Here is a 14,437-nt window from a genome sequence, read left to right on the forward strand (position 1 = left end):
CGTCTTGCACCCGAACACCTTCTGCTTCGACAGTGCCCGCTTGGCGTTCGAAGCCGTGGCCATCGATCCGTAGTCCAGGAAGCAAAAGCCCCGGTGCATCGAAGGGTCGTCAAAGTTCTTATACGTGATCACACGCACCAAATGACCGCGCGTTATGCGGCTTACTTCGTTGAATATCTCTTTTTCCGTTTTCACCTTGGGTAGGTTGCCCATGAACAGCCTGCACTTTTGGCTGTCGTCATCGGTGGTCAAAATTCTCTCTGAACGGTTCATCATTGCGATTCTTTGACGTGGTATCATCAACTGTAGTACTTGAGTGTGATCGACGATACAACGCCTGCGTGATGATTTCGAAAATTCCTCGTTTCTTGATCGTTTTTATTTTTTATTCTTTTCCTGTTCACAGTGTTTCCGTTTGTATAGTCTTATTAACAACGAACGTTCGATGAATATTTCGTACTTGTTTTATACTCGTTGATAACACTCGCTATGGGTTATAAGATATTGATTTTGTATACATAGCCAGCTGGCTATTACATAGCAGTAATCTAAAATATAATAATTATTTATATGTTCGAATTTAAACGTATTGCTTTCTGTATTTACCTCAAGTTTTATAGTAGACAAAATATTCAAAGATTCGAATTTTGGACATCGAAAATGAAACCATATGCTACAACATTTCTCATGGAATCTTTACTCCCTGAAATAATTAACTCGAGGTCCAATGATTATGCCCGATATACAAGAAAAGAAGTTTTTATTATTTAATGAAATTAAAAAAAAATTTTTTATTCAGCTTTATTTAATATGAAGCAGAAATAATTTTTTTTTTTTTTAAAGAAGTACCTGCCTACATTTTTCAATACCTGATATCGGTGTGAAAACATTGATGCACAAAGGAATTTACTCACGTATATTTTAATAAAAAAAATATACCTAATTTATTATTTTTATACTTTATTATTTTTTTTTATTGTCGGTTGAACGGTCATGACGTGAGCACATGTTTCTCGCAAATCCGAAAATTTTAATTTATCTCTCTACTATATACAAAGTGATTAGATTAAATTGTATACCAAACGAACCACTATATTTACGTATATTAGAAAATAACAAAAACCACATCTTAAGGACTTCGGCCCCTTCGGTACTTAAAAAAGTAAAATAATTAATTAAGAATAAATCTATAATTCATTGTCGTATTGGTAAGTTATTCAGATACGCACCTAACCAGTAACGCAACATCGTGGCAACCGATTGCCAGGCCCAACTCTTTTTTATCTAAATTCCCCTAATTAAGAATCATATCTTAATTAAAATGACACCAACAATTAATAGCCCCGATAAAAAGAAAAAGAAAACTGTACCACCTTTAATTATAAATAATAACAGAATAGCACAGGAATGTAATCGCACACAAAATGACTCAAATGATTCAGTTTTTGACGAAAATGGCAAAAACGAACAAAAATTTAATATTGTTAATATTATCTACAACATGTCCCATAAGTCCGATATTACTCTTAATATCTCCATGGGAAATCAATATATTTAAACGCGGTTTATTTTTACAATACAGTATGGAAATTCTGATTAAATTGTATAAAATTCAATGTTTTTTAAAAAAATTCAAAAATAAAAAAAAAATTATAGATGGAGCTATCTGTATGTCCACGCATGTAAAAATGGGACAGTTTTTATTGATTTGCCCAAAACTAAAATTTTGGCACTTTGATCACTTTGCCTCGCCACGCTTCATACGTAGAAGTCAATGTTATGCTTCATCATTATCAGACTGTTTTCCGGGTACTACCACCTCGGTGTTTAAAAATAAATCATATAACGACTCGGAGATTTATAGTTTTATACCACATCATTAATTAAAAACACATGAATATTTAATCAAAGCCTACGTACTAATGTATTTGTGCATTCGCTGAATGCCCCAATCCCATACTGTTACCACTTAACACCTTGACGTACTCATTTTATAGACCAAATAATATAAATATAAACCTATATTTTTTTTTCAAGTTGATAATTTTTTCATACATTTCTTAAACCGAAGGTCAAAATTAAAATATATTTTTAATGTGTTCCGGCATCCGGATGCCCCCCCAACATCTGCTGCCCGGAGCAGTTGCCTTTAAAACCCTCCATCAAATCCGGCCCTGGATCCGAATACTTAAAGCATATATACATGTATATATAATATATATATATATATATATATATATATATAAATAATTTTAACCCGGTCGGACACTTATCGTGTTGTCTTAAATGCGTGTGCCCTTTGAGTTTTAAAAGCGGTTCCTCCGTCGGTCTGGAAACGCCCTTGGCGCCTACAACGTACGGATTCGCGGGAAAGAGACGCTTTTGATTTGTCTTCGTGCACGCGTACAAATGTAGCCTGTGTACGCGTGTACCATTATAATACACGTCGATACATATCGAAGACGTATGCGGATCGAACGGGGGCGAGATTTCCGTCGACAGCCAGATACGTCTCAAACGTACGTGCATATTGATTTATACGTATACGTATTGTGCACGGTAGTTTGATAATAACGCGTAAAAAACACAAAAAAAAAAAAAAATCGGATAAATACCGATCGTTTGACAAACGATGTATACACGCGCGTGTACGTGTACATGCGAAACGAGGCGTGTCTGCAACCCCTCAGCCGACACTTCTGTGTGTATTACGCGTGTTTCATTACTGCGAAAACGATGTCACGAACGGTACGGGATAACCGTTTCGCCGTCGACGGGGTGGTGCAGCACAGCGCGTGGGTGTGTTCGGCAGAGTGTGCGTCTGTATATACCACGTTTGAATAATACGTATGTATATATAGCCGGCAGTTGTTGATGAGGTCCAATCATTCAACATCGGATTTCGCAAAGACGTCATATTTCGTTACCTCGGTCGAAAAAATAAATAAATAAATAATAATAATAAAAAATTACAAACACTATCCTTATAAACGCGCGAGCGCGTACGTATGGTGGGAAACGCATGGGGGTGTATGGGAAATACCGATGAAAGCCGTCCTGACAAATCACTTCAACTTTTTATCGTTCCCCACTGCACACAACTGCACACTCTAGCCGAACGATCCCTCCCCCCCACACCAACTTCTCCACTCAATTTCTCCTTTTCTCCATTCTTTCCTACTCACCCCCTATGTCTACCTCTCTTCACCCCCCGTACACATCACCATCCGATCATTAATCCTTCAGTCGTGATGCACAGCGGTAATCCGCGTGTATATACGCTTGTACACCTTTTTGCTAAATCGCCAATGTAAACAACCCACCGCTAAACCCTCCCCTCCGACCATCATCCCCTGTACGATCTCCGAACATCCGATATATAGTTGTACAACGACTTTCAAACAATTCTCCGTCCACCGACCCACCTAGCCCCACCTCCTAACCTGCACGTCCCTCATTATTCCTGTTAACATGTACAGATCATTTATTCGTGTTTACCGTGGGGATTTTCAGACAAAATGAGCACCGAAACAAGTATAAAAATGAGATAAAAATACGACTACCAGATGCGGCCACGAATATAATAAGGAGTTGGTGACAGCACGCGCACAAACATCATTGCGTCGTATATGATGGCTTCTGAAATTGATGCGTGATAAAAGTTTAATGACCAAACTACGAATTTCAACGATTATTTTCTTATAAAACGTTAGCCAATAATTATATTATTTAAAAATGTCTACTCGCAGACTTCCAGCACATTGGAATCTGATTCAATGCTCATTTATAATTTAAAAAATTATTTAAAAACCGTTGAAAACAACCTATATATTTTGTTTTTGAATTATTTGCTCCACTTAATAAGATTAAAGTAATAAAGTTTTTTTCGGTTGACAAATGAGACGGTGAGTGTAATACATCTTTTACCTATAACCGAGAGTGCGAAATCAAGAGTGCATGACTATTTGTAGCGTTCACGAACAATAGAGGGATTCTGTCACCTGAGAACGTAGATTTTATTATAAAACATTAAACCGCAGAGAACCTTTCACAAAAAAACTTATGTGTATCCGTGCACTAAATATCAAATGTTTATGGGATATAATAGTCAACAGAAAGGACCTATAATAACATCGAAATAAAAAAGCACAATATTCTATAGGAATAATAGTCGTGGCGCACAACTGAGAAGTGCGGCAGATAGACTATATTCGATGCACCCAGACAATGTATACTTGCAATTCCCTCGGCGGTGAGAAAAAATCTTCTCACGATTTAATGCGATTGATCACACGGTAAAAAATCTTGCAGCTGAGACTATTTACACGCATTTATGTTTCGTTATACATAAATACGTATCATCCTGACAATATATCGACGGCTTAACTTCGATAAACGGTATACCTTATAACACTGTACGTCTATATACCTAATACCAGTGGCGGCTATTGTGAAGTGCACAAATAATTTGTAAGATACCGATGTATATGAGTAAAAAAAAATATCAATTCTGTTACAGGTATAGGTATATATAACGTACTTATCAACATTTAATTTTCTTAACACTTTAAAGGTTTACCCTCTCCAAACTCTTCGTTACGGTAAAATTAAATTAAATTAGAAAAAAATAACTTATTATGTATGAAACATAAACACAAAATATTGTTCCCATTAACGACGCGATACGCAAAACGATAAAAATAAGCCCGGTGCACACATAGATCGTGTTCCAAATGACCATATATTACTAACCAACGCGTGTTTACATATGTAGCTAATTTTTGTACGGCCGCCCAGATATATATAATATGTGCACCGTTAGTTATTTCATCACTAATAGACACATTTTCAACACGAAAAGATGCAAAAACTTTTTTTAGTAAATATTTTTGTTAATTACACACTACGCACATAATAACCACTTATAATTTACTATAGGAATCTAATAACTTTTTGTAAAAAATTTTTTATGTTTCCCGTACTCCTGTGCATCATATTGTGAGTCGCCTCTGCGTAGAAACATGTAACAGACTAATACATGTTTTTACGTAATGGTGTAAATTGCGTCCAATCTCTAGTGATGCAAAGGCATATTCTCAAACTATAATTTCCAACACAAAAATGTTCCAATTTCCTAAATAAAATCCTTCCCGATAAACTTTATATTTTCCCATATGTTTTTTTTAAATAGTAAATACATTTTGAATTATTTTTGCAGGAAAAACCTTTATTGTTATAATATTAATAAAATAAAAAAATATTTTTTGTTTTTTTTATTTCAAGATAAGACAACGTTCTCTTTCCATAGATTTCGAATCAAATACATCAATTACTTAGTCTAAATTAATATAATTCCTTTTTCGAGCTGCAGAGTAGATAAACTACTTAGCCTTTCTTGTCCCATCGTCATTCTAAGATACGTTTTTAATCTATTTAGACAATAAAAAGATTTTTCGCAACCTGCTGTATTAATGAATATTATCAGGAATATTTCTAATGCCTTTGTAATTAATGGGAAACTTTTTTTAGTGTTATTTTGTTTCATGTATTCTATTTTTGATTCTAATTAGTTTACTTAATTATTGCCATATTTTTGATTGAATATTCTCTTAAAAATGTTTAGCTCTGTTTTTAAGTTATCTATGTTATTGTTTTATGTATTAAAAACTATTTTTACTATGGATAGAGTTAAATTGCCACTACTATCTAAGAATTACTAATAAGACACAGTAGGTACTTACCTACATTTCATTTACAGAATGTCCCAAAACTATTTGACAAAAGCAATAAAAATTGTCTCAACTGATCACATTATTTACGTATTTCCTATAGAAAGTATAATCCTATATTTATGAACAAAGGATATATGATGTAATACTTGACTATTTAATATATATCTACTGAACTATTTCTATAATAAAATATGCTATGAATAAAATGTACTCGTATTATACAATTATAATTTATTTATTCATATGTAATTAACTCTTAATAATAAGCATTGAATCATAAAATGAGAACCTTAAAACATTTTAATGAACTATTGAAGTACAATTAAATTAAATAAATGTAATCAGGTTAGAATCATTTTTCTATTTTTTTTTTATAAAATTATTTCTAAATAAGCATAAAGCACCATTAAAATATAACAAACGTTTAAAATAATTTTTCAGTTTTTTGAAACATTTCGGGGAGGAGGGGTGTATCCCACTAGACAGACACCTTCACTATATACGTCACTGACTTGAGTCAACTAAACTGAATTATAAAGCTAAATGCGTATACATGATATCACGTTGACAAGGAACGTTACACTACTACAAATCAACTCTAAAAACGTAAGTGTAAAAATACGTAACACGGTCCTTACATTTTTCACAACTTAAAGGATCGCACAGGCAGTGTATGTTCCTCATTGATCAACTCCTTCAAACGTCGTCAAAAACTCATTCCTGAACGGTTGTAGAAGACGGTGATGGCGATAGAATTAACCGTTGTGCCTACTTGACGTGGTTTCCGATGTTTTGTCGAAAATAAGCTAGAACGAGTGGTAGACATCATCAGCAGAGTACGCGTATACGTATCTCCTCGGATCAAGGTATATTATGATATTATATTGTGTATATAAATCAGACTCGTTTTTTGAATATTATATATATATACGGGTGCCGAGGGGCGAGAAGGAGGCATACCTATAATATAATATATGCTATAATAATAATAATAGTAATAGTAAAGAAGTAGTAATAATAATAATAATGATATACGCGTATTATTATGTGCGCGACAAAAGGATCATATTGTGACCGAAGAGACGATGGGGTGCAGTAGTGTATAAAGTCAATGAAACGCATCCGACGTGGCAAGGCTGCTGATCGCGTCCGGACGTAATGTTTTTACGAGAGATAGGGTTATTTAAATTTGTCCCAATTTGCATGACAACGGTGACCGTCGCCGCAACGTCCACCCCTATATGCGTGGCTTGCTGCAGCAGCGCAACATTTATTCCTGTATACTGCACGCACGCAACAGCAGTCAACTAGCTCATCATGTACGGCAGCGGTCACCTCGTTTAGAAATCGTATATTATATTATACTACAATAATTTGTATACGCGTATTGTGCTGTGCGTGTATTGTTACTCTCCGACATGATATTGTACGTGTCACATGTGTATGAGCTTAGAAACGACCTCTCTTGGCCCGTGGTGTTGCGTGCATAAGATATTAATTATGTAATCTGAAAACTCACAAATCCGTGTTGAGGTTAAGATGTCGATGCCTTATAGCTATGAAATGGTAAACCAACGACTATTAAATCTCAATAAATTCAGTATAAAATTTATTATGATTTTTGAAAAGAAAATTATATAAATTTAATACATATTGAAAATATTACGCTTTGGATTTATTTATTGATGAAATATTTATTCACTGATCAAATTTTATATTTAAAAGTCAAAAAGTAATAAACTAATCTTTATTGATTATCCTCATCATTATATTGTATATGTAAACTCTAGCTTAAACGTTTTAAATAAAGAATCGAAACTAATCAAAATTTAATATAGAATACAAAATAATTTAAAGCTGACTTTTGACATTTGTCTTGAAATAAATGGTCATACGCGCCAAATATGATACACAGTCAAATTGAATTTTTTTAATAACGTCGAACGTCCCTACTTCATTATGTCTTACTCCTTACGCCTTGTGCAATAATGATTACTGCTTATGTAGTCGTGTGATACTAAAATACTTTTTCGAGCTCACATTACTAAGGGTAAGAGAACAATTGGTTATTCAACAAAATAATAACAGCCGTTTAAATACTGGAAAATCGTCCCCAAGGCAATTAGACGGATTTTAGGGGACCCCTCGATCCATAACATATTTTCAAACGTATATTTAAGCCACCGGTGGCGCTGAAAGTTTCGATTTCAAGAGTGTGCTTAATATTCAAACTTGATTTATTGATATTAAATAGAAGAATGATTCATTACGTGACGCATATAAATTATACCTACAAATAAGGCGTTATATATTAATAATAACCTAAACCGTTCATTTCTAAAACGTTTTTAAAGTGAAACCATTATCTAGTAGTATTTTTAAAACATTAATTCATCTTTCGTACTGAATCAATCGATGGCAACATGAACTTACCTATGTAATTAAACACAATGAAATTTTCAAAATATTAAACATATTAACAATCGCATTATTATTCTAGTTTCGAAAATCATAAAATAAAAAATTATAAAAACCATTCATACTTTGTATACATTATGATAATATGTTCACTGGATAATGTTTAATGTAATAAATTGTTTTTTAGTTTTTTTTAATATATTTTGATTTAAGTATCATCTAACAAACATATTACTTACTAAGTTGTATAGTAAGCTTATAAGTAGTTTCACTCTATTATTGAACCAATTTATGTGCATACGGTTCGCTTTGATAGCTCTGTGACAAACTAAATGATAAATTGTAGTGATTATATTTTACCCGAAATTATATAAATGACTCCATAAAATCTAATTATCTCGAGTTTAAACGATTTAAATGCAATAACAGTTAAATACCAACAGGAATGGTCTGTATTAATAGTTTTGATACGATCGCATACTATAACCCATCGGGACTGCAACAAACCATACGATTACAGTTGTCTTTCACTCAATGAAGTGCTATTTGTTTTCCTTCGTTGTATGAAACAAACAATTTTACTAAATATTTTTGAATACTTAAAATTAAAAAAAAAACCTTTTTACGTGTAAAAAAAGAAATTATACTGATAAAAAAAATTGAAAAATAGTTTGCTTTAACATATTTACAATATCAATTCAAGTACCTTGCGTAATTATACGTATTTATATTGAATCTGAACTAGATCTCATTCAGATGATTAACTTTAAACTAATCTTAACCAATTTGCAAATATATAAGTATCATTTTTTTAATATATATTCCATCTGGTCACGGCGAATTAGCAATTTCAATAACAATAAAAATTAATTATGAGTAGACACGCCATTATTATATTAATATCCAGCTTATGAAATTAATTCGGCGTTCAATAATGAGCATACCTTGCTTTCTTTTTATGTAACTTAAATGTAAAAATGAAATCCGTGTTTAAGTTTATGTTTTCCGTATGATATTTTAAAAACATAAGTCATTTTTGCATTTTTTAGGATCGGCAATTGGTCTTGAATTAAAACAAAAAATAAAAATATGCTAATCAAATTAATGCGAAATACGGATTTCAAACACGTAAACGCTTATGTACACGCAATGGTTGTCCTAAACGAGGCCAAATTGCAGAAATATGTTCGCGTTAATTATGTTGTATATTTAATGTCCGCTCGCGGGAAAACAATATACAGTAACTGTATATTGTGATTATAACTGCTATAAACACAATATACATATGTTTTATATATATTATAATATTAAGTTATGATTTTAAATATTCCTTGAACAGTAAAGCATACATTTTACCGTGTTCGTAACACAATTTACTCAACGACCATTTATTCCTTCGTGTTGCATGTTTGATGAATAATCACTTAAGATGTACACATGTGTTGTGTACACGTAAAGTGTGGCTATTGACTTCTTATAAAATAAATAGATCATCGTTAGAAACTCTCGAAACAGGACCGAAGAATAGGTCTGAGAAATCGAAAAAATCAATAACATATCGGCTGGTTTTGTTAAATATGCTCTTGAGTCTCCAAGTGTTATGATATGATTTCCATGCGAGATTACAACTTGATAGAAGATATTGACATTGCTAACGTAACAAGACGACATACAATAGGATATTTAGAATTCACAGTAAAAATTGCCCAAATATAGGACGGCACGAGAAGTGATATCCGATTTTAGGAAATTTTCCGGTATACGTGGAATATCTTCAACGTAATTTGTGACGGGACCGAAGCAATAAAATGTCTACCCTAGACGGGCGGATTCATTTTCGACGGGTTTCATTAAATATATTTTATTCAACACATAATACGCGCGTGTACACGACCCGTTCGAATGGAAGTGATCGGGCCGGAGACGATAATTTTCCGAGATAATTTAAGGCTGTTATTACCTACACCTTATTTATATACAGAGAGGCTGTATCCATTGTGCGTATGTACCGATCGCATAATATAAGTCGGTGGCGTACGTATATTTATATAGGTATACATGTGTGAGTGCGTATACTTATTATATTGTACGTCAACGGTGATCCGCTAAAAACGCTTAAATGACACGCGGGGTGGAAAGAAAGCAAAAATCTGCCGCCGGATCTAATACAGCGTTTTTCGGATGATTGAGCTCCTCGTCCGTAGCCGCGCACAATATAAATCTGTTGTTTATTGTGCGTGTGTATCTTTATACCGTATTATTGTTATTATTATTAGTATTATTATTATTATTATTATTATTATTATTATACTATACATCCCGACTGTTTCCCCCGACCGTGTTGTACGCCGTAGCAGTCAGAGGTTCAACAAAGTGGGCCCTTTGTATACGCGTGACTTTTAGGGGACGCATTAGCGGCATATATGTTACAATAACACACTAAATTTATATATATATATGGTATGAGAGAAGGATATGAAGCGAACGAGTGAGAAGGAAAGAGAGAGAAAGAAAGACGGCCACGTATGTAGGCTGACAGGTCTAGTTTGTTGCCAGTGGTGGTGGTAGTAGCGGTGATGGTAGTGGTTCTCTCTTCCTCTTTTTTTTTTGACGATCGCACATGTGGAAAATTATTTTATTGTTATTATTATCATAATTCGGCCGCCGCCGCCGCCGCGGGCAGCAGCTGTTCATCCTGCGCCGCCGCCGTCAGTCGGCCGTACGATGATTTTTCCTTGATGGTTTTTTTTTTTTCGTTTTTTTTTTTTCTGTTTCCCTTCTTTATTTCGTTGCACCCAATTATTATTATTAATTTGATTTAATTTGCACACACGCCATGACAACGGCGACGGTCCTATTGTGAGTGCGACGACGTATTTCGCTCTATATTCGTTATGTGCTCGTCACAACGCTCCCGCAGCATTGTATCACATCGACGTCGAGAGTATAGTACTGTCCTGTGGGAAACTCGAACGCGAAAACAATACATGTGTCGTACACACATTAAAAGTGTTTGCAGACTAAACACTTATATCACGATTGTTTTAGTATACATAGTAGACAATCGAATACATTCGGCCTTAATTTATGCCGGACATGTTTGAAACTTTCTCACACGCGTAAATCGGATATAAGTAAAAATAATCAAATTACATTGTATCAACTTTTAGTTATTGGCTTCTATTTATTATATATACATTATGAGCACATAACACATTCATCGAATCGAATTCTTTATAAGTTATAAATTATAACTATTACAACGATTTTCTGCTCGTCGCAAAGCACGATGGATATCCATATTTTAAATTCATTCAGGTCTCAATGTATAAATAAATTTATTTACATAAACATCGACTTACTCTTAACATTTTCTTTATTTAAGTTTTGTATCCTCTTCTTAATGTATCCGCTTGCCCGTTGGTACGGACTACAACATCATGTGATTTTTGTCTTATCTATATATGTCAACATGTTTACACAGTGATTCATTCACGCTCTGAGTTTTAAAAAAAAATAAGTTAACAACCAGACATTTAGACTGTGAGCTACAATCGTGAATCGGTAATTTTTTTTTCATTTCACTATCCGTAATGCAATTTTGACGAAGCTCAAACGTTTTATATTTGGTTTCATTCGTTAAACTGCAGTAATCATAACATGCATATATATTTTATTATTTATGTTCAATAAATATGAACTAGTAATTTCCATACACCATAAATCATACAAAATAAATAGTAAATATGACTTATATGTAGAACGGATCAAGTATACGTCATTATAGTTAATATTTTCAACCAAACAAATCTCCGAATATCCGATTAACAAAATTCTACGTAATCTGAACAACAAACATGTATACATAATAGAGAAAGATAATGCGTCAGTGTTGGTTTACATTCTTCTTTTTTTCTTTTTTTTTTTGTATGCTTATAGGCTGCCTGGACACATATAATAATCCGCATTTAGGGTGAATGATACTAAAACCCTTATGGCACCAAACTTCTAAATTTATTCATAACTACTTGATTAAAAATAGTGACTTTCGACATATGACACGATGCGTGTACTTATGTCACTATATACGGCACAAAAAAAAATATTTAGATAGCACGAAAACATTGTTATTGCAAAATGTATTACCATTTTTCAAATATGAACAGTGATCTAATATTTTACACAAAAGTATTAAAATGTTACGTTTACACACATATATCAAATATACCTAATTTATTACTATTGTGTACGTACGAACTTTATTGTACATATGCTTTATTAAAAATTACAGTTTTTTATTGCGTATTCATTGACATAGATTGACACCGTTTTCATGGTAGAACAATTGTATCACCTATATATTATTGCGAGTTACTGATTGATATCGATTGCTCGAGTCGCATACGTATTGTAATCTGACTCAGTGGTGGATTTAGCGTTTTGGCACCCCTAGGCTTAATCACTCTGCCCCCCCTCCTATCATTCTACTAAGGAACCAACAATATTTGGTCTAAACCCTTCTCTTCAAATTGTATTCAGTTATTTTATCAAAAAAAAATATATACATATATTAAATATTAAATCTTAAAAATATTTTTTAAAATAGAAAACTTCTAAAAATGAAATATTTCATGTCTATTATTTTACTTCAGATACCATTATTACCAGTACAAATAAACAATGCTTATACAGTCACATAACGGAAATATAAATAGCCAGATATGAAAATACCTATACTCGGATAGTCGGATGTTCCCAATAAGTACATAGGTACTAATAAGTTATTAATAATAACTAGTAACTATCTGTAATTATTTTATTATAAATGAAATATTTTCAAATTGTAATAATAATTTTAATATTCTTACTATAGCCTATAGGTACGCATCACACAATGTACATATTAATATATTATTATTACTTTTTAAAATTATTTATATTCGTGTTTATATGACAATTATAAAAAAAAATATATTAAAATAAATATACCTAATAAGTCAATAATAACACTTAATTCTATAAAAAAAAAAAAGCCACCCTAGGATATAAGCCTTTTAACCTGCCCCCTAATCTGCCACTGATCGGACTATTACTGTATTCTTCAAATTCTAGTGAACGGCTTTAAATTCCAAAACAAAACTGTTGTAGTACTTAAAATAATTACCTGTATCACACTATACTCGCATATTTCAGGTCTCATGTTGAAGACAATTAATTTTGGTAAATAGAATTTTTTTCTGTCGAATTTCTTTCGTATAATATGATTTTGAGCGAACAAAACTACCGAAAGATAATTAATGTATATTATTCATTACAAAAACGCCAAACATGAATTATTTGTACACGCATGTCACATTCGTTTATATCAATTCGTATTCAAATGATTAAATTATAATAACGAATTTATAAATTTTATTTGTCACGTGATAGGATCCAGTGTTTAACGAATAATGACTAGTAAAGGGCTACGGAATGAAAATAAATATATATTGAACGAGGCAATTACGAGTCGATATTCAACTCGAATTTCACATTATAGTTATGCGTCGATAACGTAAACAATTTTTAGTGTCACAAAAGCGCAGTATTAGTGAACGAAACCGGTATAAAATAGATTTTAATATACTTCAGTAGGTACGCGAAGAGTTGCCAGAAGAAGAAGGTGATTGTATGAAAAACATAGAATATAAGTGTCCGTGGTAGATATTTGATCCACAAAAATATTAAATGTTTATTGAATTTACTAGATAAAATATTGTTTCTATTACATCGCGTCTTTCCGTATAGTTTTTAACTCTACCAAAACGATACGTTTAAAACGGCAATAAAATAATAAAGACTAAAATTGTCACACGCTTGAATTTTTCTTTTTCAATTCGCCCCAACTGTCGATACGATTTTATATCTTGATTCGCTAGGACGAAACACGCTATACTGTTGTAAACCGTTTAAAACTGCTTTCAAAATATTTCCACCCCACGAACCGAATCACGTTTAAAATACAATATCAATTCAAACGCGCGCGGAATGCGATCCGTAGATTGAGTAAGTTAAGACATTGTTTATGGACGGAACGAGTCAATAAGTAAATGGTCCATTGTACCTAGTACCATCTTATGTACAATAATATACGTGTTATGAGCACAGCATTTTTTTTCGCGGTCATTTCAATTCTCGGACCATTAGAAATAAGTTCGACGTTCTTGGATTACGTTCATAAGTGTACACAGGAGACGGCAATGGTGGTTCGCGGAGCAGGAAATTTGCACCTGTTCTCCGGGTTTTTT

General features: G+C 32.9%; 1 pseudogene; it reads left to right on the top strand.

Moving 5' to 3' along the window:
- LOC112692445 overlaps positions 1 to 771 on the top strand; it is a 1,828-nt pseudogene extending 1,057 nt beyond the window's left edge.
- The last annotated feature ends 13,666 nt before the right edge of the window (positions 772 to 14,437 follow it).

This window comes from Sipha flava, unplaced genomic scaffold, assembly GCF_003268045.1.
Source record: "Sipha flava isolate LNK unplaced genomic scaffold, YSA_version1 73_pilon_pilon, whole genome shotgun sequence".
NCBI lineage: Eukaryota > Metazoa > Arthropoda > Insecta > Hemiptera > Aphididae > Sipha > Sipha flava.